This window comes from Oxyura jamaicensis, chromosome 2 (genome assembly GCF_011077185.1).
Source record: "Oxyura jamaicensis isolate SHBP4307 breed ruddy duck chromosome 2, BPBGC_Ojam_1.0, whole genome shotgun sequence".
NCBI classification, from domain to species: domain Eukaryota; kingdom Metazoa; phylum Chordata; class Aves; order Anseriformes; family Anatidae; genus Oxyura; species Oxyura jamaicensis.
The window spans coordinates 53,232,817-53,256,918 of record NC_048894.1 but is presented as its reverse complement, the minus strand read 5'-3'; the positions used below and the strand labels follow the sequence as shown (position 1 = coordinate 53,256,918).

General features: G+C 41.8%; 1 protein-coding gene across 8 annotated transcripts in view; it reads left to right on the top strand.

The window, feature by feature from the left end:
* ATXN1 (ataxin 1) overlaps positions 1-24,102 on the top strand; it is a 210,325-nt gene that overhangs the window by 5,494 nt on the left and 180,729 nt on the right. For 6 of the 8 annotated variants that reach the window (XM_035316745.1, XM_035316751.1, XM_035316747.1 and 3 more), the window contains exons 2-3: positions 762-897; positions 23,892-23,991. The gene's annotated coding sequence lies outside the window, so the exon portion shown is untranslated. The remainder of the gene's footprint in view (positions 1-761; positions 898-23,891; positions 23,992-24,102) is intronic. The other 2 variants (XM_035316752.1, XM_035316746.1) reach the window with 1 other exon arrangement.

Below are 24,102 nucleotides of genomic sequence, written 5' to 3'. Positions count from 1 at the left end.
AGGGTTTTGCTGAATGAGGATTGATTAAAGAACCTATCTGGAGTTAAGTATGTGTGTAAATCCTTCCATAAATAGGAACGAGTAAGTATGCTCATAAACTGAAACAACAAAAATGCTTCTCAGTGAGGGAGAAACGGTCTCAGTAAATCCTTTTATTGTCCCAAGAGTGATAAAAATACTTGGTGAGATTCCAAGTGAAAAAAACAAAATGTATTTTGTTTAATATGTGATGTCAGCAGAAATTCAATGCTGGCTCTTTGTAATTTTACTGAAGAAAAATTCAGAAATAGAAAAAAAAAATCACACTGGTAGTGTTTTCCTTTAACCATGTTATTTGGGCACTTGGGGTAAAATGCATCGCCTCTAGCATGCCAGTGTTACATTGACAAAACAAGGCTACATTCCCAAAGCTGATTGTTTCTCATCTGATTGCAGTAGTATCAGCAGTAGGTTTTCTGGATGATGCCCCTCCTCAAACAAAATGTGTTTTGTTTGCAGCAATGACAGTCATCTCAACTTGCTTATGATTCTTCACCTCATTGAGATCACATTTAGGAAAAGAGCACTCAGTCTGACTAACTGGGCTACGTTCTCTCCTGCATGTGCTCTGGCTGTGGGATTAAACCTATAGTTTTATTTGTGCTTGAGTAATAGCAAAAGCAGCCTCTCTCAGTCTTCGTTAGGCTGACTTAGCGTCTCGTAAATTGCTTGATTCTTAATTGTGTTTTTGTTTCTTTTCATGTTGGTTTCCATCTCCTCAGCTTCTGGATCAAGAGTCACATCGCAGGCCAAGCCAGACGGGCAAGCAATACAAGCTGTGAATTTATGGTTGACCCCTGTAGCACAGTGACCACCTTCACTTTTGTTTTCGCCATACAGAGATGCACTATCAATAAGGTGAGAAAATAACGCCTTTTATTTCCTCTAACAAATGCGTGCTGTCTGCTCTGGGTTCTGGTCAAGACAGACACCTGAACGGTGTGGTGTTTGCGATTACCTTCCCATGAAATGTTTGTACTTCCCTTGCCTGGCAGTAGAGGTCCTTGAGAAACGCTCATCAGAAAAATTCCATTAACTCTGGTGACTCAGATCGGTGACTTACAGGACACTGGGTTCCAGATGAGTGGTTTCATGTTCACCTCAGGTCAGAGTATGCTCAGTTGCTAAAAGATTGTAGTATGAATGGAAAAGTTTACAGTCTTCATTTTTTTTTGTTGTTGTAAAATGCCACGCATGTAATTATATAAATCCTTCCTGTGCTTTTATGAACATTTTTAGTGGTTCTTGTTGCTTGCAGCCTGTTGAGCTTTTCCAGCATCATGGTTTTCTCATGTGCTAAGCTGTGTATGGCATGAGGATACTTCCCAGGGTAGCTAGTCACCAATGACATGCCTGGGTGTCTTTTACACTAGTTTGAGGTATGTTTGCAATTCTGATTTTGTTGCCCTGAAATTCTGGAACCAGACAGGATGTAACCATGCACATCTATCAGTCTCTGCACCCTCTCCTCTTCCTTTCCTCTCCCCCTCCTTCCCATATGGCTGGGGAGAATACCTTGAAAGAACCAACTCTCAAGGCTCAACAATCATACTGCCAATAAAAAGAACATAAATTTTTATTTTATTCCTTTAATCTGATTGTCATTAAGCCAGCCTTTTATTTTTTTGGACCTGTTTTATGATTTTTGAGTGTGTGGGATTGGCAATACTGCTAATGCTTTAAAAAAAAAGATGTAAGGTCATAAGAAAATTGCTGGTGTCTTTAAATAAAAGAAATTTAAATGTAGTGGCTACTTGCAGAAATTCAGGGTGGTGGTTTTTGTTTGTTTGTTTTTCCTATGCACAGCCAGAAAATTCAATTACTATAGCATTCTATTTATGAGGGGCTGACCAGAAAGTCTTCATTGTAGGATAACTTTTTAATGTATGGAGCATGTCACAGAGAAGTGTGTGGCACATAATTTACATTTTATTGTGGCTGTGGGGCAGGGTGCTGTGCTCTACAGGGAAGTTGTCTAAGCAAGCAGTTACATGTAAAGACATGCCTCTTAGGGTTTACAAATGAGCTTGAATGGTGGGGGTGGATTGTAACCAATATACCTCTTTGGAGCGATATGAATTTCTGGAGACTGAAAAGCCAGACAAAGTGCCCGTGCACTGACACATTTCATCTTTCAGTTTTGGAAGAAAACTGACTTGGTAGCAGCTCTTGGCTTGGGACATCAAATAGAAGGAAGCTTTTTGTTATGACATGAACATTTCCATAAAGCATTTCTTTTTTTTTTTCCAGAATTGGCTTAGGTTGTATGAAATTGTATTTATTTACAGGAACAATTACTACAGGAAAGGCTTCTCTCTCTTAACTAGAAGTAATCACTTGTAGTCTATTGGTCAAATCCTGTGAATAATCACATTGTGCTACCCACAACCTATCACTAAGTCACCTCGAGTGTTTTAGCCTCTGGCGTTTCCTGTGATTGCATAAAAAAGAATATATGTTACGAACATTTTGCATTTTAAAAAAATAACCTAGTTAAGGCTGCTGTAGTTGGCTCAGTTACAGGCATGACAGGAATACAGGACTGTACTGCCTTTTTTTTTTTTTTTTTTTTTTCCTGTACCGGTGCAGTTTGAAGTATAGCGTTGTTTTTGTGGAGCTTCAATCAGGTTTATTTCTGCTGCTTTTCTTGTTCTTGGACATGCCGTTTCAGTCACTGAGTTTGGGGTACCTCTCTGTTGGCCTCGTTAGTTCTTGTTTTCTCTAGGGAATGATCAAAATCAGGCCCACTGTATAAGTAAAGTAGAAGTTACTGCGATGGCAACTGTGTGCTTGCAAGCGTTATCTCTGTCACTTGATTTAACAGAAGGGAGCTCAAAGTAGTAACACGTGAAACAAACGTGACCCGGAGCAGCACAGTGAGCAGCCACAAATAGGTTTCACAGATCGAGATCGAGCACTGTATGCTACAGCACAGCATCTTTTCCGGCGCTTGCATTTGTTTCGGGGGTAAAGGTGACAGCAGACTGTTCCATTTTATGCAGACCTGAGTTATTACCACAGCATCTGTCAGAGGGACTGAGCATCGGGCGCGTTTCACTGATCACATCCAGTATCAGACCTTGGACATATTGCTTTGGTCCTGGCGTCCCCAGATGTGTATTCATAGCTTTACTCACACGAGGAGTCACCTGCCTGCTGGGAGTAAAGCTGCTTTGGTGTGCGAGCTTCAGGTGTGCCCACCCCTCCAGCTCCAGCAGCTTCCTTGCAGAGTCTGCTGAGCGTATTGCCTGTTTGAGGCCATTGGGCTTAGTAAAAATAAGATTACATACATTGAGATGTGGCTCTTTTTTTTTTGTTGGTTTTTTTTCAGTCTTGACTTCAGTTAATTTTAGCCTGAGCTAAAAACCATAGAGTTATTGTAATTTGTTTGGAGCATGCACTGCCTCCTTCCATCCTTCCATGCAGGCAAATAACTCAATGCTTTCTTTTAAATGGTTGTGCTGAGAGGATTTTGCATGAGACACTGGACATCTTAACAGCTAAAGAGTTCTTTTTAATCTTTTCCACTCTCGAGTCACTTGATATCTATGAATCATATTATAGTATCGGGTTGAATTTACAGCCACAGCCTGTTTGTAAGATTTTTTTTTTTTTTTTGCTGAATTTTCCATAAGTATATCTGTGCACTACTTCATACGGCTTATTTTTTACATAAGGCATAAGTTCTGCTTTATGTAGGCTTCTGGCTGCTGTTCTCTGTAAATGAACAACAATCTATCCTTTTAAAATATTTTGTACTGAATGTAAAGAGAGGTAATCTGTCTCTATATTAGTGTGTCCGAAGGCAATTTTTTGATTGCCATATCGGTGTTCCTTTATCATAGCTGATCTTATTTCTTCCCTCTTATACTGTTTATCAAGGCCTACAATGGCTGTAGGGCTAAAAGAAGGCAGGCGGTGGAGATTTTGAACATATTAAGAGCACAAGTGAAATGAAGATGTGAGCTAGGCATAATTGGAGAGTAATTAGAAATCATTTTAATTTTTTTTTAATTGTTTGTTTTGTGTGTGAGTGAATAACGCCTTGGTAGAATAAATCAAAAGATGAGAATGCAGAGTACGATCTCAGAAACGAGTCTTTGCCGCCTCCTCAGCCCTGCCCCGTCACCTCAGCGGTGACCTCTCATGGTTCTGCTCTGTTGTTCCCTCGGCAGATGCTGCTAGCCTGATGTCAGATTGATTGAAGGTTTTGCAACACGGTCTGAAGTCTAAATGGAGCTGGGTGTAGTGATCTGCCTAGATAAAAGCAGTAGGCTCACGTACGTAACGTGATATAAGCCGAGACCTGAGGTTTGATTCACCTTCCAGCATGTGCTTTTAAAAAGGTGTGCCTGCAACTGGAGCAAGGGACTGTGGAGGATCTGTCCCGTGTTGTGGCTTGCCAGCATTACCTCAGCGTGGTCTTCAGGGTGCTAGAGTAAGTGTTGGAGAGACAGCACTTTGGAGGGCTGAGGGCCACAACGCTGAGATTACCATCGCTGATCGGTAGTCTTGTGTGTGCCTCAGTGTCTGTGCGTGCTCTCCTGTTTCCCTCTCCCTTGGCTGTGTGAGTTGGGCAGGGGCTGCCCACTGGACTTTGCCATGCCTCGATACCAGGGGTATGCTTTGGTTGAAAGCTAGCCCAGATCTAGGCAGCATCTGGACTTGAATCTGTTAGCTGGGAGGTTTCTTGTGGTGAGGTACTGTGAGGGAGGCAAACCCCCGGTTTGATAATTCCTTTCTTATTTTCTAGTGATCAGCCCGTTTTAAGACTAGCTGAAACCCCGACTTAAGGATTTATTGAGTCACTCTTCAGTCTATAAAAAGGACAAAAGTTTAAGTGTTTCACATTCATATTGGAGTGTGGTTGTGACTGTTACCACCTTTTTATTTGTCAGGTACCCACGCATGAAGGCCCTTGCAGTTTTGCAAATTTCACATTGCTGTGAGACTAGCTACTTGAAAGAAAATCAGGCTTTAGTGGAGAAGGATAATTACAAAAAGCAGGCTTAATCCTTCTTTATTGCACTCAGAATTTTTGCGTCAGAGAGTATTTCCTCATTGGTGCTGTTCCTTTTCAGCATCACGTGTAGCAGCTGAGTAGGGAGTGCCTTTTCTGGTTACTATAATAGTAAAAGTGTTGGTCCTCTTCCTTAGCCCCTGAGCATATCAGCTCTGGTACTAGGCTGCATCCATAGCTTTCCTTGGATGGTGTGACAGCAAAGTGATCCAGAAAGGTTTGAAAATTCATTGTGTGCAAGAGAAAAAAATCTTGGTGCCTTATCACACTGGAAAAAGTTGAGAGTTAATCCTTCACGTACCACTAGTGGTTAAAAACCCATAGCGCTAATCATATGTAATGCATTTTTATTTACAGATTAGTAGGCTCTACTCTGACATATGACTAACAGGGAAGCCCCTCCCTTTAACAGTTGTATGTCATCTGCTTCAGAGAACTAATTACTTGGCAATTCCCATTTGATAATTCCCTCTTTATTTTCTGATGAGTTACTTAACAGTGATGAGCTTGTTGAGCAGAATACCGTGCTTAATCTGTGCTTCAGAAACTACAGTGTGGGCCTGGGGATATCATTGTTTTCTAAATGCTGTTTAGCCTTGCTATAGGAACACTGAAACCGCACTAAGACATGTTAACAGTTCACAGTTAACGGTAAACTTAACGTGAGTGATGCAGTTATTTGCCAAAAAGTAAACGGGGGATGTAGATTGCTGGTGTGGTTGCATTTTAAAATTGTGTCCGGAATAGAACAGTCTGCAAACAGGATGTTAAGTATATCATTTCTCCAAAAATCAAAACAAAACCTAACACAGACATAAGGAAATAAGAGCTTGTGTCAGCTGTATCTCCTGTGTATCATTGTACCTCTCCAGTGAAATAATCCATTTTAAAGGAAATATATATTTTAAATCATCGTTTTCCTGTAATATCTTTTCAATGGTTCAGTTGGTAATGGTAATTGTTGCCTTGTCTTAATATGAGATACTTAAAATATCACTATGTTTTCTCACTGTTACCTGTTTTTCTTTATCCTTCCCCAACCCCTTTCTGCATTCTTTTGCTCTAGTTCCACAGCAACACTTGCTTCTGGCTGGGGAATGCATTACAAGCCTCACTGATAATTACTGTGTTACAGTGTTTTTAGAGGGTACCTGAGTTTAGCAGCGCTTAGCTACAGCAGCAGGTGAGGGGATTTATGGGGTGAAGTAACATCAGTCTGCTCATGGCAGTCTTGGTAAGGTCAAGGTGAGTCTATCCTGCAGATTGGGGTCCCTTTCAGACCCTATGGCTCTGAAATTCAACCGTGTGAAACCATGCCATTGAATTTGATTAATGTTTTATCATTGACTTTAGTAAAGTTTGTGTCAACAGCAGTCCCTTTGGCTAGCTGTCAGCATTGTCCCACAGATACTGATACCTAGAGAATTGGATTTTAGCCACTCGTACTATAAGCTTTTTTCTTGTAGAAGGAGAAGTGTAGTATTTTGTGTATTAGCTCACATGACATTGCATCATTGGGCTTGCTGATTTATTAGATACTCACAGTGATATCTCTTGGCCAGGTACTGGAAGCTCTGTCACAGGCTTATTTTATCAATGAGAAAAATGCATTTGTATGTAGTTACATGTGTTCTTTGAAAGATTAATCAGAATAACAGTAATTTTATGAAATGTACAATTCAGAGCAGATTAATCTACTTTAATTGTGTTCATGAAGTACACCAGCTATAAAATTTTTGAAAAGGATGTTAATCAAGTTGATCAAAGGTGGCTTGAAGTACAGAATTCAAATACTAACACAATTACATTCTGTCTGTTTGTATGTTTGCTGCATCTTGGGTGATGATTTATCTTATTTTTAAGACAAAAATAAATTCCTTTTTTTTTTTTCTTCCCAAGCCCCAGTGTCAGAATCATTTTGCAGGGGCAGCCAAAGAGTTATGAGTTGATAATTTGGGCTGATCTTCACTTGCCTGTTCAGAGGCAAAAGGTGGCAGTGGTGATCATCCACCTGTGAGTTGTCCAAGCCAGTCTCCATTCATCTTTCTCTTCTGGCTTAGCAGTACTGCCTTAAAGACTGAGCATCTACTTAGGCAGCATTGCCTGTGATTTCAGAAGAGACTGCTGCTAAAGACTACAGATTTGGTCAATGGTATTTGGTCAATGGTATTTTCTTCCCTCAGCAAAGGGAGGCAATGTTCCTTGTCATTAAAATTGAACTTTTACTTAAAATATTTCACCCCAGACATGACAATAGGGACTATTCTATCAATATTTGTGCAAGTAAAGCAATACTGTATGTGAACATGACCCTTCAATTACTACAAGATCTTAATTTCACAGAATCATAGAATCACAGAATGGTTTGGGTTGGAAGGTACCTTGAAGACCACCCAGTGACAACCCCCCTGCCACGGGCAGGAACAACTCCAACCAGACCAGGTTGCCCAAAGCCCCATCCAGCCTGGCCTTGAACACCTCCTGGGATGGGTCATCCACAGCTTCTCTGGGCAACCTGTGCCAGTGCCTCACCATGCTTTCAGTAAAAGAAATCTTCCTTATATCTAATTTAAATTTGCCCTCTTCTAGTTTAAAGCCATTCCCCCTTGTCCTTTCACTGCACTCCCTGACAAAGAGTCCCTCTCCAGCTTTCCTGTAGGCCCCCTTTAGGCACTGGAGGGCCGCTATATGGTCTCTCTGGAGCCTTCTCTTCTTTGGTCTGAACAGCCCCAGCTCCCTCAGCCTCTCCTTGTGGGAGAGTTGCTCCAGGCCCTTGATCGTCTTTGTGGCCCTCCTCTGGGAGGAGGACCTCCTCTGGACTAGTTCTAATACTTACATGTCCTTCTTGTGCTGAGAGCCCCAGAGCTGAGCACAGGGCTCCAGGTGGGGTCTCATGAGAGCAGAGGAGAGGTGGAGAATCACCTCCCTCGCCCTACCGGCCACACTTATTTTGATGCAGCCCAGGATATGGTTGGCTTTCTGGGCGGCAAGCGCATGTTGCTGGCTCATGTTGAGCTTCTCATCAACCAACACCCCCAGGTCCTTCTTCTCCAGGCTACTCTTAATCCATTCTCTACCCAGCCTGTATTTGTGCTTGGGATTGCCTCAACCCAGGTGCAGGACCTTGCACTTGGCCTTGTTGAACTTCATGAGGTTTGCATAGGCCCACCTCTCAAGCCCGTCCAAGTCCCTCTGGATGGCATCCCTTCCTTCCAGTGTGTGGCATCCCTTCATTCCAGTGACACAACACAGCTTGGTGTCATCAGCAAACTTGCTGAGGGTGCGCTCACTTTCACCATCCATGTCACTGACTAAGGTGTTAAATAGTGCCAGTCCCAATACAGATCCCTGAGGAACACTGCTCATAACACCACTCGTCACTGATCTCCACATGGACATTGAGCTGTTGACTGCAAGTCATTCAGTGTGACCATCCAACCAATTCCTTATCTACCAAGTGGTCCATCCATCAAATCCATGCTTCTCCAATTTAGAGACAAGGATATAATGTGGGACAGTGTCAAATGCTTTGCACAAGTCTAGGTAGATGAAGTCAGTTGCTCCTCCCCTATCCACCAATGTTGTAACCCCATCACAGAAGCCCATCTGGTTTGTCAGGCAAAAAGTCTTATTAATGCCATTTGTCAGGCATACTGATTTCATGCTATTGTTTTGAGATTTGAGCATCCAGTTTTAATGAAACAAAACAAAACAAATGCATCTTGTTAACATGTGGAGCAATGGGCTGGTGGAAAGGCCAAAGGCAGACGGGTGGATCTGGGCAAACACTTTAGCTTTGCATCTCCTGGTTTGAAGAACTGGAAAACTGTTTTACCTTTCCAGTTAAGTCTTTTCTGTGTCTTCTTTGAATCAAGGATGAGTTTTAGGTTTTCTACTATCACTCTTGCTAAATTTTCTTGGATATTTGCTGTGATCTGGCCTGATACTTGTTGTTGATAAAGCCCTGGAAGTCACTTGAGGTTTGCTTTTTGAACGTGATGGTTAATTAAATTGTAGGGTTATAGCTGACACAGCAATACAGTCTCTGTAATGTATTTCAAAGTCTGCATTGTATTTGATGGGGAAAGAGGGGGATGGTGGGTGTTGTGGGCCAATAACCCATAGTTTAAAATTGCACTTTGTCTTTTTTCTGGGTAGCGCACAAGTATGTTATAGAGGGACTTGAAATATAGGTGATACTACGATACTGGAAGGACTGAAGAAAAAATACAGGTCAATACAGGTCTTTATTTTGTCCTATGTTTGCACAAGCTGAAGGAATTACTCAGTCCTTGTGCCTGGTTTCTTCAGGTATGAGACTGCCACAAATCAGCTTGGGTATGTCCTAGAATGTGTTGGTCACCTCGAGGTTATTTTGCTTGCAGCTGTGTGGAAGATTGAGGGGAAATACAGTGTGCGGCGACTGAGCGAATTAAAGTAATGATAATAAACTTCATGAGTGGCCTTTGTTACATGACACTGCTATCCAGATGTTGTTATCTGTTAGAGTACAGCCAAAAAGGTCCCTAAGGAAAATGAAGATGGATAGAAGGTACATAGTAAGCATCTGCAACACATTAAACAGCAGCAGTCAAACACGCCAGTTACCTAAGGACTTGAACTTGTTGAACGTCACGTTGGTTGAAAGGAATGGAAGAAATGCAAACTAAGACACACTTCTGCTCCGTTTGCAGCGGTACTATGAGGTCCGTTTGCCTGAGCTGTCAGCGGGCTGGCTGCAGCGTCTGGTGCTGTTTATACAGCGCCTTACTTAGCCGGCGTGTCTCTGTGAAACCAGCAGTGCTGTGCAGCCCGCGTGGCCGCGGCCAGGCTCTTACTGTCCTTGCCTTGGTCAGCGTGAACTCTGCGCATCCTTTAGCGCACCGAGGTGCTCAGTCAGGGGCAGCAGCAGATTGAGGGGTCTGGTTCCCACCTCCATTGCTTGCTTTGGTGGTTGAAGTAGAACCACAAGCGTGTAAACGCGGTGTGTCAGAGCATGGCACCTGGCTTGGCTTCTCTGGGGACAGCCAAGGCCCTGTGAAGTCGGAGCTGCTGGTGGCAGGTCAGCGTTGCTGACAGGACGCTGCTTGGTCACTGCTGCCGTAGTCAAGTGTTAGCTTGGTTTTTCCTTCAAGGGAAGAGGGAATGAAAACTTCCTCAGTCAGGTGTTAACAGTCGCCTTTCCTGTCTTCTGATGGATGTGTTGGTGAATTAGACTAATCTTTCTTTATAAAGCCAAGTGATATTTTGCCCCTTCATCTTTCTGTCCCATTGTAGCCTTCCCCAGACTTTATTGTTTTGTGGCTGGCCAATTAATCTTTCTCCTCAGCCCCTTCCTTCTCTGCTGAGTTTCTCCTGTGCTCAGCATTTCTTGCTGCTGCCTGGCCTACTTGTATGGCTGCCTCACCAGCTCCGCTACCTGCCCGCTGCTTTGGTCGCCTGCTGGCCCTTTCTTGGGCTTGATTTCTGTGTGTATTTCTGTGTCTCTAACATCCATTGCTACCTAGAGGGTTTCAATACCTCAGTAATTTTCTGCAGAACTGCACATTTGAATGTTGTTTCATCTACCTTTCTTCCTTCCTCGTTAGTCATAGCTGGTTTCTGAGCTTTGCAACCCTGACGATCTGTCCGGACAAGCCTTTCACTCCATATGGCCCTCCCCTTCTCCTCATGGGAAAAAAAAACCTTTATTTCTTCTCTGAAGCTTCACTGTGGGTGCCCGTTTCACTGGCTGAACATCGGATTTTCAGTCCTGCCTGCCCCTGCCAGTCTTCCCTGGCTTCCAGCTGCAGTTGTCTCTTCAGCTGGTATCTTGCTTTTCAGGCTGATCAGCTGGTTGCTAGCAAATTAGTTGCATTTATCTGTTTGTATAATATTACATGCTGGCAGTTTAAAAATAACTCGGCTGTTTTCTCTGTACCTGAGCATGAGCCGGGAGCCACCCTCTTTGGGTCATTTGTTCGTAAGATAATGGGGTCACTGTTACTTTCCTATCATATCATGTGGTCTGCTAGTCAGAGGACTCTTTTATTGTGTTAATAGCAGCAGTTTAAATCGGTAACATTAGTAAGCTTTAAAAATATATTTTTACATACCATACTGATGGCACAAAAGCAATAGCTTGGACTGTTTTTCTTGGTTTCCAGGCATTTTCATACTGGCAAAATGCTATGGTAATAGGTTACAAAACTTTTGAGATAAATTGTAAACTAAGCCAAAAAAGAATGTTTGAAAAGCACTTAATTCAGAAAAAGAATAGAAAAGAAAAAAAAAAAAAAAAAAAAAAAAAAGAAATTGAACGTGCTGTGCATTCTGAGTGAGGCTCTTCACTGAGGGAAAAATTCCTTGACTGCTGTGGAGAAGTACAGGAATGAAGTACCCACTGAATGAGTGAAGTTCACAGAAGGTATGAAGTGAAAAAATGTGAGGGTGGCTTTTTTCCCCCACAGTTGGTTGTTGTTTTTTTTTTTATATCATTACAAGTGCTTTTGCCAAGATTTGACTATTGGCATGATAGTGTGGTTATAGTAGATTGAAAAAACAATAAGTATTTTGGTTGATAAGTTTTGGAGATGTTTTCACAAAAAAAAAAAAAAAAAAAGTGCTTTTGACTGAAAGGAATGCTGTCAAAAATAATGCCTTTATCTAAAAATTGATATCCATTCTTGTTATAGATAACACCAAAAGAGATGCAAACGGAAGGAAATTGTTGGAAAATATGCATTATCCAAATGGATTTACTCAGTGTATTTGACAAGAGATTGCAGGTAGTTAGTTTCACTTTTCCTGTACATAGGCAGTTTCCCAAGGTGAGAGAAGTATCTGAAAAAAAGCAACGACATGCTTATAAGATGAGATAAATTGGTACAGTGAGTTCAGAGATATGAGTTAGTACTTTTTAAATCTCCATTAAAAACAAGACTAGACTCCATATTGATAGAGTCCTTTTAAAGGCAATGCCCTTTTAATCAGCAAACAGGTCCTCTGTGCATCAAATAATTAAAAATAGAGCAAAGTTTCTGAACAAGGCGTCTGGCAGAAGCGTCTGTACTTCCATCTGTGCATGATTAGCAGAATGTTTCATGATATTTAAATAGCACAAGCTTTGCTCTCTTTTTTATTATTTGTTGTGCTGAAGACCTGTTTGCTTGTTAAGTGGTCTTTTTTGAATAGTTACTGGCAAGGAATCAGGAAAGTGTATGAAGACATCTTGTGCACACTGCAAATGCCAAATTGTCCCTTTTTTTTTTTTTTTTTTTTTTTCCAAAGAGTCACTGCCCTTACTATTTTTTGACACGAATTTTACCATATCTTTCACTTGGTTTTTAAAATTTCTTCAGACCAGTTCATTTCAAAGGGAGTTTAGCGTGTGTTGTGGTCATTGGCCATGGACTACAGTGTTGTTGATATGCTATTACTTTTATCATAGTAGAGCTCAGAGGCACGCTACATTGCTTGTACGCGCCGGGGTATAGTTGCAGAGTGTGTGTGGTGGTTCAGATCTGCAGCTCCTGCTAGCTGTACTGGGAACCGTGTGTCTAATCTGCTCTGCACACTACTCTGAAATCCTACCCTTTCAGCAGAGACGTAATCAGCCAAGTAACAGCTTTCCAAGTCTTTTTGAGGCCTTTAACTGGGACTCCTCCTTGCTGGCAGTTGTTCAGCATTGGATTGTGTGCTCTCCGTCTCTGGCTAACAACACAGCGCTTTGCAGTTGTAGCCACTGATTTCCCTTCTCACTAGTAAAATTTCCGTGTGTGTTTTTTTTACAGTGACCTGTTAAAGTAGGTGTGCATTTAACACAAGATGCTGTCTAGATGCTAAGTGCATCACTGTACCTGGTGGGGAACCATGAGCATTTGGGCAGTTGTGTAATGTGCAAGCACCTTGTAGTTAGGAGCTGGCAGGCTGGCAGGGAGCTTGATGCTCTGATGGGCTTGGAGTCCTTTCTGAAGAGCTGGTATTCAGCCTTTGGACAATTTGCATTTGGGGATGGGCGTGGAAAATAAAGAGTTCTTGTGGTGTGTGCAAGTGGGGTTTGCTCTGTAGCTGAGCTTTTTGTTGTTGTTTTTTTTTTTTTTTTTTCATGTATTTGAGAGAGGTTGTGGTGTGTAATGTATGAGTATTGACCTGGGTCATCTCTTTACTTCTGCTCAGGACTTGAAAAGAATTTGTGGTTACTACTGAGAGCAAATCTGTTCACCTGCCAACACCAGTATATCAACTCTGTGTGTTTGTGCTTCAGACAAGACACTGAGAAGCTTCTGCATCAGAGATTGAACCCGCTGCTGGCCTTCATGTAGAGTTCACCTCATTTAGCTAGTGCCATGTTACTGGTGTCTGTCATACTGTCTCTGTCTCACCTTCTGCAGAGTGGGGTGCTCTGGGGTCTCAGCAAGTTCTCTTCACGAGAATTACATCTTATGCAGGTGACCAGAGCAGTTGGTAATTCTGGGGGGCTGTGGCAGGATCATTTTGCACATGCCTGTCCATCTTGCCGTTCTGCTTCCAGGCATCCAGGGACGCCTGAGCGTGAGTTAGCAGATAGCAGGAGTCCTGGAAGGACAAGAGAAGGAAGGACCATAATTTGCTGTGAAAGTTTGGGGCAATGTGTTCCTTCAGTTAGGCTTCTCAACTAGACCATAAAGCGCTTACACTGCAATTTTATTGCATCCCTGCTGAAAATTGTTAATATTCCCCTCTTAACTTAACAACTGATTTCTGCAGAAAGGAGGAGAATTACTTCTAGAGCTGATTGTTGACTAATGCAGTGTGGTGGGCCTGATACTGACGTCCCTCCAGGAGCAGGAAGGAGAAGATAGACTTGGACTCCTTTCGGAAATATGTATAATGGTGCGTCAGTAGATTGGTTAAACTAAGCCAAGTTCTGCTTTTTGCTCCTAGTACTTGTTCTCAGAATATATCATAATGTTTTTTTTGGAACAGCTTCAGCTTATGTTGTGAATGTGAATTAATTAACATTAGTATGAATTGCATATTGTAGAATGGAATTTGTTTTTCTATGTCTTCTGTCATGCTCTTCTGTCAAGGTACTTCAAACATTTTAAAATAATGAGTTCAGTTATAATATTGCCATGGATCCGTAGACTAACGTAGCTGTCATTCTGGGTGCAGCAGGGGATCAAATGTAAGGCTGGCTTCACTGGTTGGGGTGGGAAGATTACTGGCTGTGATATTAGCACTACCCCTGATATATTTAAAAAGCATTTCTGACAGGCTCCTTGTATTGGCAGACTGGATCTTGCAGTATATTACTTCACTTATAACTCTCAGTACAGTATAAACAGAATGATGAGGAATGGCAGGGCATATTATTCATTAACTGTTGTTCAGGCCTCCTTGTTGTATTCCTGGCCCTGATTATTTCACGTCGTGGCGTACTACATGAAAAAGCCGGTAGCCCTTGATTTCCTGCAACAAAACTGAAGCTTCCTTTTACAACCCTGCAACAGCACAGCGTAGCAAAGCAGGTAAACTAGCTTTCACCCCAGGGTCCTGTTAATTTCTGTGGAAAATGAGGGCTCCATTAGTTGTGTGCTGATCTCTGGAGGGGAGGGAGGTGCCTTGTATCACTCAAAAACAATTCCTTTCAGCTGGCTAGAGAGGAGTATGGATAGCATCCAGCACACAAATGTCCCCAAGTTCAAGAATTATAATGGAAATGTTGATGACCAGTCAGTGTAGAGATATCAGCAAGCATTTATATAGCTTGAGAGTTGTTGACTACTGTAGATATGTTGTTTTAGGCCCTATTCCCACTGGCGTTCCTTCTGTTGGCTTTTGGAGGGTTGTGATCAGACCCCTTTGGCTCAAATTTGCAGAGAAGTTAATTAAGACTGAAAGAAGCATGCACGTTCTGTAATCTTCAAGTTTCAGAGAGGAGAACAGTGGAAATAAATGACCTCTGTAATGATACTGAAGTACTTTGTGGTATCTTCAAGCTGTACACTGAAAGTAGAGCTTCCCTTGAGTTATTTGGGACATTTAATTTGACCTTTACCTTGTAAAGTTGTCTGTTAATGGAAGGCTTGACACAATTTTTGTCCATTCCTCATAAAGCTGTTCTTTGACAAGGAGAAAAACCTCTCTCTGTAATTAGCATACACCTTTCTGAACACAGGAATAAACATTTGTTGTTTTCAGTTTGTACTAGTATATGAAAGCTTCTCCAAAACTTTGGCAGCTTGGTAGGAAGGAGTGGCAGGTTAGTGCATTCTCGGCTATGCTGCTCTAACGTATGTTACTTCTAAAGACACCTACATGTTATAATAAAAATACCTCGTATAGCCAAAGATATGTAACCACAGTTTAGCTAATTATGAAAGAAAAAGATTCAACTAAGTACTGAAACGGGGGGGAAGGGGAAAGGCAAAAATGAAAGTTTTTTAATGATTATTATTATTTTTAAGAGCAGCAGAATTAACATAGGAAACAATTACCTTTCCATAAATATTAAGAAAAAAATACCTGATGGTTCACCCTATGTTAAATTTGCTATCAGTTGTGGCATATATATGGACCAAAAGTCTGAAATAGTAAAAGCTGCAAATTCAGTTGATATTCAGACCTCGGCTGCACTCCAGAAAAGAGAATAAATACGTAGCTTTGCTAAAGACAACAAAAGTCAATTTGGGGAAATGTGTGAGTACTGCTAGAAAAGCTGGACAATACATCTCTATATAAAATTTCATGTGACTGGTGTAAGTGCTGTTCTGTCACAGTCAGGGCTGTTGATACTGTAAGCAGGTAGCAAAAATTTACTGTTTAATATTTCACGGATAATAATTGTTCTGAATGCTTTAAATAGTACAGGAAACGTACTGTCACAAACTTGACATTTTAATATTAATATTGATACTGAAACAGTCTCACCACAAAGAATGCCAGGACTGCAGGAGGAAAGACAGCATTTTCATCAGATAAAAACAGCAGTTTTAAAGCCGTTCAGATAAGTTGAAAAAATGTCATATGAAAACTGGGGCAAAACTGTCTTTCAGGTTTGGACATTTTATATCCAGTTTTTGGAATCCCTCTCTAGAGGTAAGGTTAGAAGCAGAGAGGTGTTTTTCTGTCATTTAGAAACAGAGAGGTATTTTTCTGTCATTCCTCGTTCTCTCCCCTCTGCCCCTAGTCCCCCCCCCCAACTTTCTATTGATGAAGACTGTCTCAGAATGGCCAATAGCACAGTGTTACTGAGTGGTTTGGATTCACAGGTACAAATACAAAAGTGTGTGTAGGTGTGTAGGTACAGAAAAGATGCAGGGTAATGTATTGGCTTTACTGTCCAGTCTCAAGGCGCTTGAAATTTGTTAAAAGTTATCTTCTGTAACATCCAGATGTGGCTACAGAGTACTTACTAAGGAGAGAGCTTCCTTTTCTGAGAATAAAGTAGGTCTGGCTTTCTCTTTTCTTTTATTTTTTTAACAAGGAAACAAGCCTTCTGTCCTCACGTCTGTGTGCAGTTGAGTGTGTTTGCACACCCTCTTACCTGCAAGTTCATTGTGGCTTGCCTTGTTCTTGTAAAAATGAGTGGTGGTATCAAAATAGGTGGAGGGTGCAGGGTTTCATGTACAAATATGCAGTAAGTGGCAGCCTACATACATGTTGGAGCTCAAGGACTGTTGTCTCCTTGCATTCACAGAATAACAAATTTCCCCCAGAAAGGATGCAAAATAAAGATGGAGACTGGTGAAAATCACTGCTGATATTGTACATTGCAACCAGAGGAGGCCAGGCAAAGCTAAGCCCACATGAAGAACAGGAATATTTCTGTTTATGTTCTGTCACTGTGTGTAGTGCAGTGTTGTTATGGATAGTGCCCCACTGTTGATAAGACTTTGATAACTTTTGGCAATTATGTTGTTATGTAGACGATTTGGTAAGTCACTTACCTATCAGTGCTATCACCAGCTACATTGCTTTCCAAAATTCCCTATCACTGAGTACGTAGGAACATGCTTTTGGCTTTATACTGCTGGTATAGGTTGCCCCAGTTCGAATTTAGCTCTTTAGGTATCTGTGTGCAAGCTTGCTAAAATTTTCTTTTGGGGGACAGGCAGGAAGAAAAGGTTTGTCAGCCTCTCTTCTGAAAGCACTTTGATACTTGTGACTTCTTTTTCCCTTCAAAAATATGTCTTGAACTTTCAGAATCTTGTTTTCAGATGTGATTAATGGTAACTTTTATCTTTAGAATGCAAATGTAATTTTAGCGTGCTTGTGCACAGTATAATGCTTTTCTCTGCACAAACGGCTTATCAGACAATTAAAAAAGATAGGTATATATTTAAATACGTATATATAGTTTCTCTTCTGAAATGTTTACATACTTTTAGCTACTTCAATGTATTTATGACAAAGATGTGCTTTTCTGCATTTTGAAGTGCAAGCAGCCTCATTTTTGCTGTGTGTCACCCACTATAACTAGGAAGAGAAATTGGCCCAGTCACTAGAACTGTTGCAGTGCCATTATGTCTCAGTGCTAGTAACCTACACAGAAACCACCCGTTTCCCAACAGGGATGTTACGGAATCCTGAATCCTTGCTGGTTGTCAGCTTTCCTGTCTGAAGGTTGGAATAACAGCACTTCTGTTAAGTAACGCAATTCCCCCACTGCTGCCATGCAGACACAAAGCAGGCAGGCTCTTGACCCCAAGCTGATGCTGGTGATGTTGTAGCCTGCCCGAGTTGCTGAATGTGGTAGGGACAACCTCACTTTTGCTAAGGAGATCTGGGCAAAATAGTAACACATGGGAAATCTCTCTAGGACTGCCCTGTTTGTGAGGTGATTCACAGCATGTACAGAGTGGATGGAAAATGTTGTTCTGGAAGTGTTCCAGTTATTATTTTGAAATCATTTTGCAGAGACTCAAATACTGATGGTGGTATAGGAAGCCTCTGGAGCAAGAAGGAGTGGAAGGTGAATCTCCCACATCTTAGGTCAGATCTTAACCAGTAAATGACATTTTATTTTGTGGCCAGTTATCCACCTGACTATCCGCTCTGTTCTAAATTAAAACCAAGAAAGCAAAATACTCAGGAGATTTTGGCCTGTTTACAGGATGGGTTGCTGTTGCAGATGATTATATAGATGTGTTTTACTGCCTGTTCCTAACAGCAAGATTCAGAAAAGCATCTTGATTTTGAGCACAGCCAAAAATGGGAGTAATCATGCTGAAACAAATTACTTTTTTAATCTAGTATAGTTGTTCTTAGGGACACAGAAATAAATTGTTAAGATAACATTAATCTTCTCACTTAAACCATGAACCTACTCCTTTGATATTGGTGCAAATTAATTGAATTAGTATCATATCTTTAAATATTAATAATAAAAACTAAACACCAACTGTAGTATCTTAGAGTTGACCAAGTTAAAAATCTGAATGAATAATTGTGACATATGCCTAATCCTCAGCTAATATTCGTGGTAAGAGAATAATCTTCCATGGAGCTCTGAGCGGCCGACGTGTTATAGTGCATCAGGGCCCTATTAATCCATAGATTACTGACAGAGAATATGGTAACAGCTCTAAAGCGTGCCATAGGCAGCATGCTTTTATCTTTGCATTGTTGTTTAAAACTGCATTCTAATGTGTCATTGGGGATATATGTAGTCTTGGAAAAGCTGTTCCCACTGTGGTATTTGCTAGCAGTATGGTATGTGGCCAGGATGTACACTAGATATTCAAATTGTGTACGCTGCAGAATTTGTGAATTTGCATTTTAAAATACTTGTAATTTCTGGAAATACCCTGAGGTGTAACTGTCCACAACTTCCCTTTACTAAGTAATTATTAAATATTTGCTTTCAAAGCTGAATCATTAGCCATCTGGGGAGTGGGTTTCCCAGCTAGTGATTTTATAACCTTGAAGTCAGGACTGTAACCCAGAAAGTTTTCTTCCATCATTGCTGTCTCATTTGTTAATATGTTTGAAGCACTGAAGCGGGCTAGCCGAATGCCCTGCCTCCAAGGGTGCAGCTCATTGCCCTGCCTTTCTGAAAAAGTGCTGGACAGCTAGTGCTACATCAGAGCCTAATTTCATTGAATCTGGAGAAGTTACATGTATTGCATCTCTTAACCTTCAGGAGTAGGGGTTCACATGGCGGAACTGTGGACCGACAGCCATCTGTCCTTCCTGGAGTGGCATTTAGGAGACTGGGGAGTAGGTTACTGCAGCGTTAGGGGTCTTTTGCCTGAAACCACGAAAGCTGAGGCCTCGTCTATATGTGTGCTGTTGAGGAACTGGGAACTGCCCAGAGGTGGGCGACCAGGTCCTCTTTTTTTCTTGCCTGCCTCTGCCTGTCCTTTGCTGTTGCACTTCAGTTGGGCAGGTTTATTTTGTGTACAGCACCTGAACTTCAGTGGGATTTTTGTGTGATAAAGGGCCTTAAATAATCAAATGCATTGTTACACTTGTATCTTGCAGGTGCCCCCCTCTCTTCAGTGACGAGTCTATCTCCTACCTCAGGCAAGCCCATGACACTTCAGGTGTGGAGACAAGCTGCGCCCTGTTCGCAGCCAGGGCCTGCTAGCCCTCACACAGTACTAACAGCGAACTCCCTCTTGTGCAGGAGGGGGACATCTCAGTGGCAGGACCAGCTGAGGTTTTCCTGAAGCCTCAGGGACCAGAGAGGCCCCCTGTGCTTGCTCCTGGCCACGGAGCTTGTGGCTGGGCGAAAGTACCTGCGCTGTCCTTCGTTAATGGCACTCCTCTGGGGATGCGATGGTGCTGCACCGTGTAGGCCTTTGGGACGGTGTACGTCATTGCAGTCTTGGCTGGAGGTTGCGGGCTGTAAAGCATCACTGGTTATGTTGGTTAATTGGTTTGCAATGCAGCGGTGGCTTCTAGTTTGTGCTCTGTGGTGGTGGCAGTGACCAGCGGCTGTGGTCTGTGGATCTGCTGACTGAGAGCTGCTTCTCCAGGGGAGCGACTCCAAACTGACAAAGATTGAAGAAAGCTTGCTTAGTCTTCCCATATGCCAAACGAGATCATAAAGTTATCTTTTCGATGTCCTGATTACGTTGTAGATTATTAATTATATTTCTTCCATTTTCATGTCATTTCTCCTGCTTCTTTCATGTAGGCTTGCTATAGATTGACACCTCTGTCTTTCTCTGTAGATGTAGTTTTTTGGTACCAGAATTCTCTGTTTTTCGGATAAAGTAATTAATCTCAGGAACTTTGAAAACATCGTATGGTAGCCTAGTGAATCCATTTAAAAATTAATCCTTAAAATGCGATTTCTTCTGTGAAGTTACCAAACATTCTACTAGTGGCAGTGTAGTAGTTACGGCTTTTTTCAGAGACCTCAAGAGTTTGCTGGAAAATCATCCTTCAGAGTGAAATATTTTCTGCTTGTTTTCATTATGAAAGGCAATAAACTGTTGCTGTCAGTGTGTGGGAATCCATTCCTTCATCTGACCTTGTAGTACATGATCATACTCCACTGGCCAGTTTTTAGATACCGAAGCGTGGAACTGAAAAAGCCTGCATTGCATTATTTAGATATTATGCAAATAATCATTTTCCCCCCCTTTTTTTTTTTCAGTGTCTCTGAAAGCTTTTTAAAAAATTCCACTGCACCCCTTGTAGGTGGGCCCACAACAGAAGAACTAGTCTTGAAAGTTCATCGTAGTTCATATCTGAATGTGCGTCCTGTGTTGCTTCATCATGAATTCACAGCAACCCACTGGCACGATAACATGAAACGAGCTGTGGAATCATCCACAATTTTGCTTAATCTTGAACAGTCAGACTGGCAAGTCAGTGGAAAATGCCCATCAGTAGGAGGCTCAATGTTTAGAAAAGCCTGACGTGGAGAACAGTGTTGTGCAACTTCGGGGAGTAAGGTCTTGCTCTGATGGGGACGGAGAATTTGTGGGTAGGACTTGTGGCCCTTGCAGGGTTCATGTCAGACCTAAATATGACTGCAGGAGTGTTGTTGGTGTACATGGCTACGCAGTCTGGAGCTCCTAATGCCCTTGAAAAAAAAAACAACCAACCAAACAAAAAAACATCAAGTTGTGGCCTTGCTCCTGTCCTTTACCTTTTGGTGCCGTGATGCAGGGCAATGGAGGAGGAGCAGCAGGAAGAAAAGCTGTGGCTCCCAGCTGTGTTCCCCTAATGCTTTCGTGGGACTCGCCCACATGTGGTGGCAGAGAGGTACCCACCAGGAGCTTTGCCCAAGCAATATTCTTCGTTCTAGGACACCTAGGATTCGTGGAGCCTTGCTGGAGTTCACAGTGAACTATATAATTAGTATGATTTCAGCTTCCAGTGAGCTCTAATAGTACCAGGAGGCTGTTTCTGCTTTGCATAGCTTACTAGAAAAGATATTTTTAATCTGCTACACGTACACCTTATAAAGAAGAACATGTGCTGTGGCTTTTTGTCAGGAGACAGCATGAGCTGTGTTTTCCAGTGTCACGATCAGCAAGTGTGCATCAAAATGCTTTTCCCAAGCATCCATTAGGCCAGCTAGGGAGGAGTACTGCTGGATGTGCAGCATGCTCGTACCTGAGCACAAGGCAAATGGCCAATCTAATTCCCAGTGGGGTCCAGAAGTTTTTCCATTGAGTTTATTTGTAGTTAAACTGGGGAAGTGATCTGAGAAATCTTCCAGCCTGAAGAATGTGAAGTAAGAATGAATGGGAGGAACCTTAAGTGGCAAGAGGGAAGCAGTAGGCTAGGAGAAAGACGGGATCTGGTAAAATCAAATAACAAAACACACACAAAACAGTAGGATTTAGTTTGAAAGAGTATCTCCATGCTTACAAGCTTGGCACAACTCTCATCTTTGATTCATCTCCTTGCCTCAGGCCTCCTCCTCCTCGAGAGGTGGGCTGTGTTCCTACCCTCTGCAGTGGGAGAGTCCCTGCTCCAGTCAGAGCAGTGGTTGCAGAGCCAGGGGAGATAACCAGGTTTTTGTGCACATTCCCTGTAGTGGTCACTGTCCCTGGGTGCCTGTGCTTGGCCTGTCTACCAGATCTTAGACTTCAGGCAGCAGGGCATTAGAAACATTACAGGCTATTAAATATATTGTTGGGGTGTTTGGCTGGACTAACTGTTGCTTTTAATAGAGTTCAGATGTGAGGTTTGGGGGTCTGAGAGGGTTTGGATGTAAACTTTGTTCATTTGGTTTTGAAAAAGGAAGTACTTTCATGCTTTGAAGGGAAAAAAATGAAGACAGTACTGCAAGTCTCTTCCTTAAATCAAAGTTTTCTGTTTGAAATGGGAACAACTCAGCAGAACAGTTTAAGTAAACATTGCCATAACTGCTTATCTGAGACACTGGCATCCTCTCTTTTCACTGTGCTACTTTTTTTTTTTTTGTTGTGGTATCCTGGAGTCTTGCAGTCACTGATGTGTTTGTTCTCACAGCACTGCTTTCACAAGCGTATGCTTTTATGTCCATTTGCTACTAGCCACCAAGTTTTGAGACTTCATCTGAGGAGCCCACTCTCGCAGTGTAGGTTTTCTGGATTCCCTCCGTAGCTGAGATTTTTGAATTGCTGGCTGCTGATTTTCTCCCTCTGCCTGCACTTTTCTTTCTACCTTTGTCATGGCTTCTTTGTTATGGGGAAAAACCAGAGGAAACTATTCCTGAGTCATTTCAAGTTAGTGTTTAGCACAGAAGAGGATAAAATCTGGGCCAGAAACGGCAACTGACTGATGCTGTCCGGTTGCAGCCTATGTGGGTGTCAATGAGTGCAGTATAAACTCCAGAACTGCTGAAAATCACACGTGTATCTGAGAAGGCAAGGACTTAGGTACTGTCTTCTAAAGCCAGCGCCAGATCACGGGGTCTTACTTCTTTACTAGGTAGAAAAATTGCACCATATTGTGCAAATGGTTTATTTAAAGCTTGGTTGGTTTTGCCTGTGTGTTAAAGTACTGTAGGCTCACACTGGGTCTCTTATCTAGAGAGCACTGATACATATAAGTAACTTCTGTGCGCTTAAGTGGATAAGAGGAATAAAATCAATTAGGAAAGGATAAAGAGAAAACTGTGCTCCTCTAACTACCATTTCTGTCATGCTTCAGACAATACTGCAGCAGGACATGGGAAGTGATCTCAGGTGCACTTTTAGTCATATTTTAAAAAAAGAGTATTTCTTGGTGAATTAGTCTCCCAAATTAAAAAGTTAGCACACATGCAAATGTAAGTATATTAGTCTGCCTGTGTCAGTCTAGCACATATAAAGAGCTTCACAACTGTTTGGATCCGCTCTTCTTTCATAATGGGTTGCAACTTGTTTACTAATGCTTGAAAGCATGTACACATCAAATAAATCTCTGGTATTTGGGCCGTAGTGTACCAGCATTATGCAAAGGGAAGATTAACCACACTCTATATTGAGCTATGATCCACTTTACTCTTGATTCCTAGCTACACTAAAGCAGCCAAACCATCAAAGAACAAAATTAGTGGAAGGATTCCTCAGACAATAGATATATTTCCGTATTTATTTGCATTATTGTTAAGAAAAGGGCAATCAGAAGAGCAAATCTCCTTGGGACTCAGGGTATTATTATATATTAATCATAATACCTGAAGTATTTGGGTGCAGAAAACCAGGAACAGAGGCAAATACTGTAGAACTGCATGGTATATTGTGTGCTATGTTGAGAGACCATACACTCATTTTGACTGCTCGTGCAGTTAATAGATAGTCTTTAGCAAGCATTATATTGGCAAATCTGACACAGACTGAATTTGCAGCCGTGACTCAAATGACTTTCCTAACATGAAGCATCTTTATTGCATATCATTTTAGCTCTTTCCTGTTTTTACTCTGCTCTCTTTCAGTGAAAAGGTCAAGAAAAGCAGTAGCTCAGTGGCTGAATTTTTCAGAAGTGCTTTACAGCAGGGAAAGTGGGGAAACCTCTTAAAGTGGTGTCTTAATTCAGTAAGTTAAGCCTTTTTGTTCTTTTTCCTTATCTTTTTGTTGTTGAATTTTATCTATCAGATTAATTAAAGTGACTTTTAAAGTAGCTCCAGGCTGGCACAAAGCTCCTTT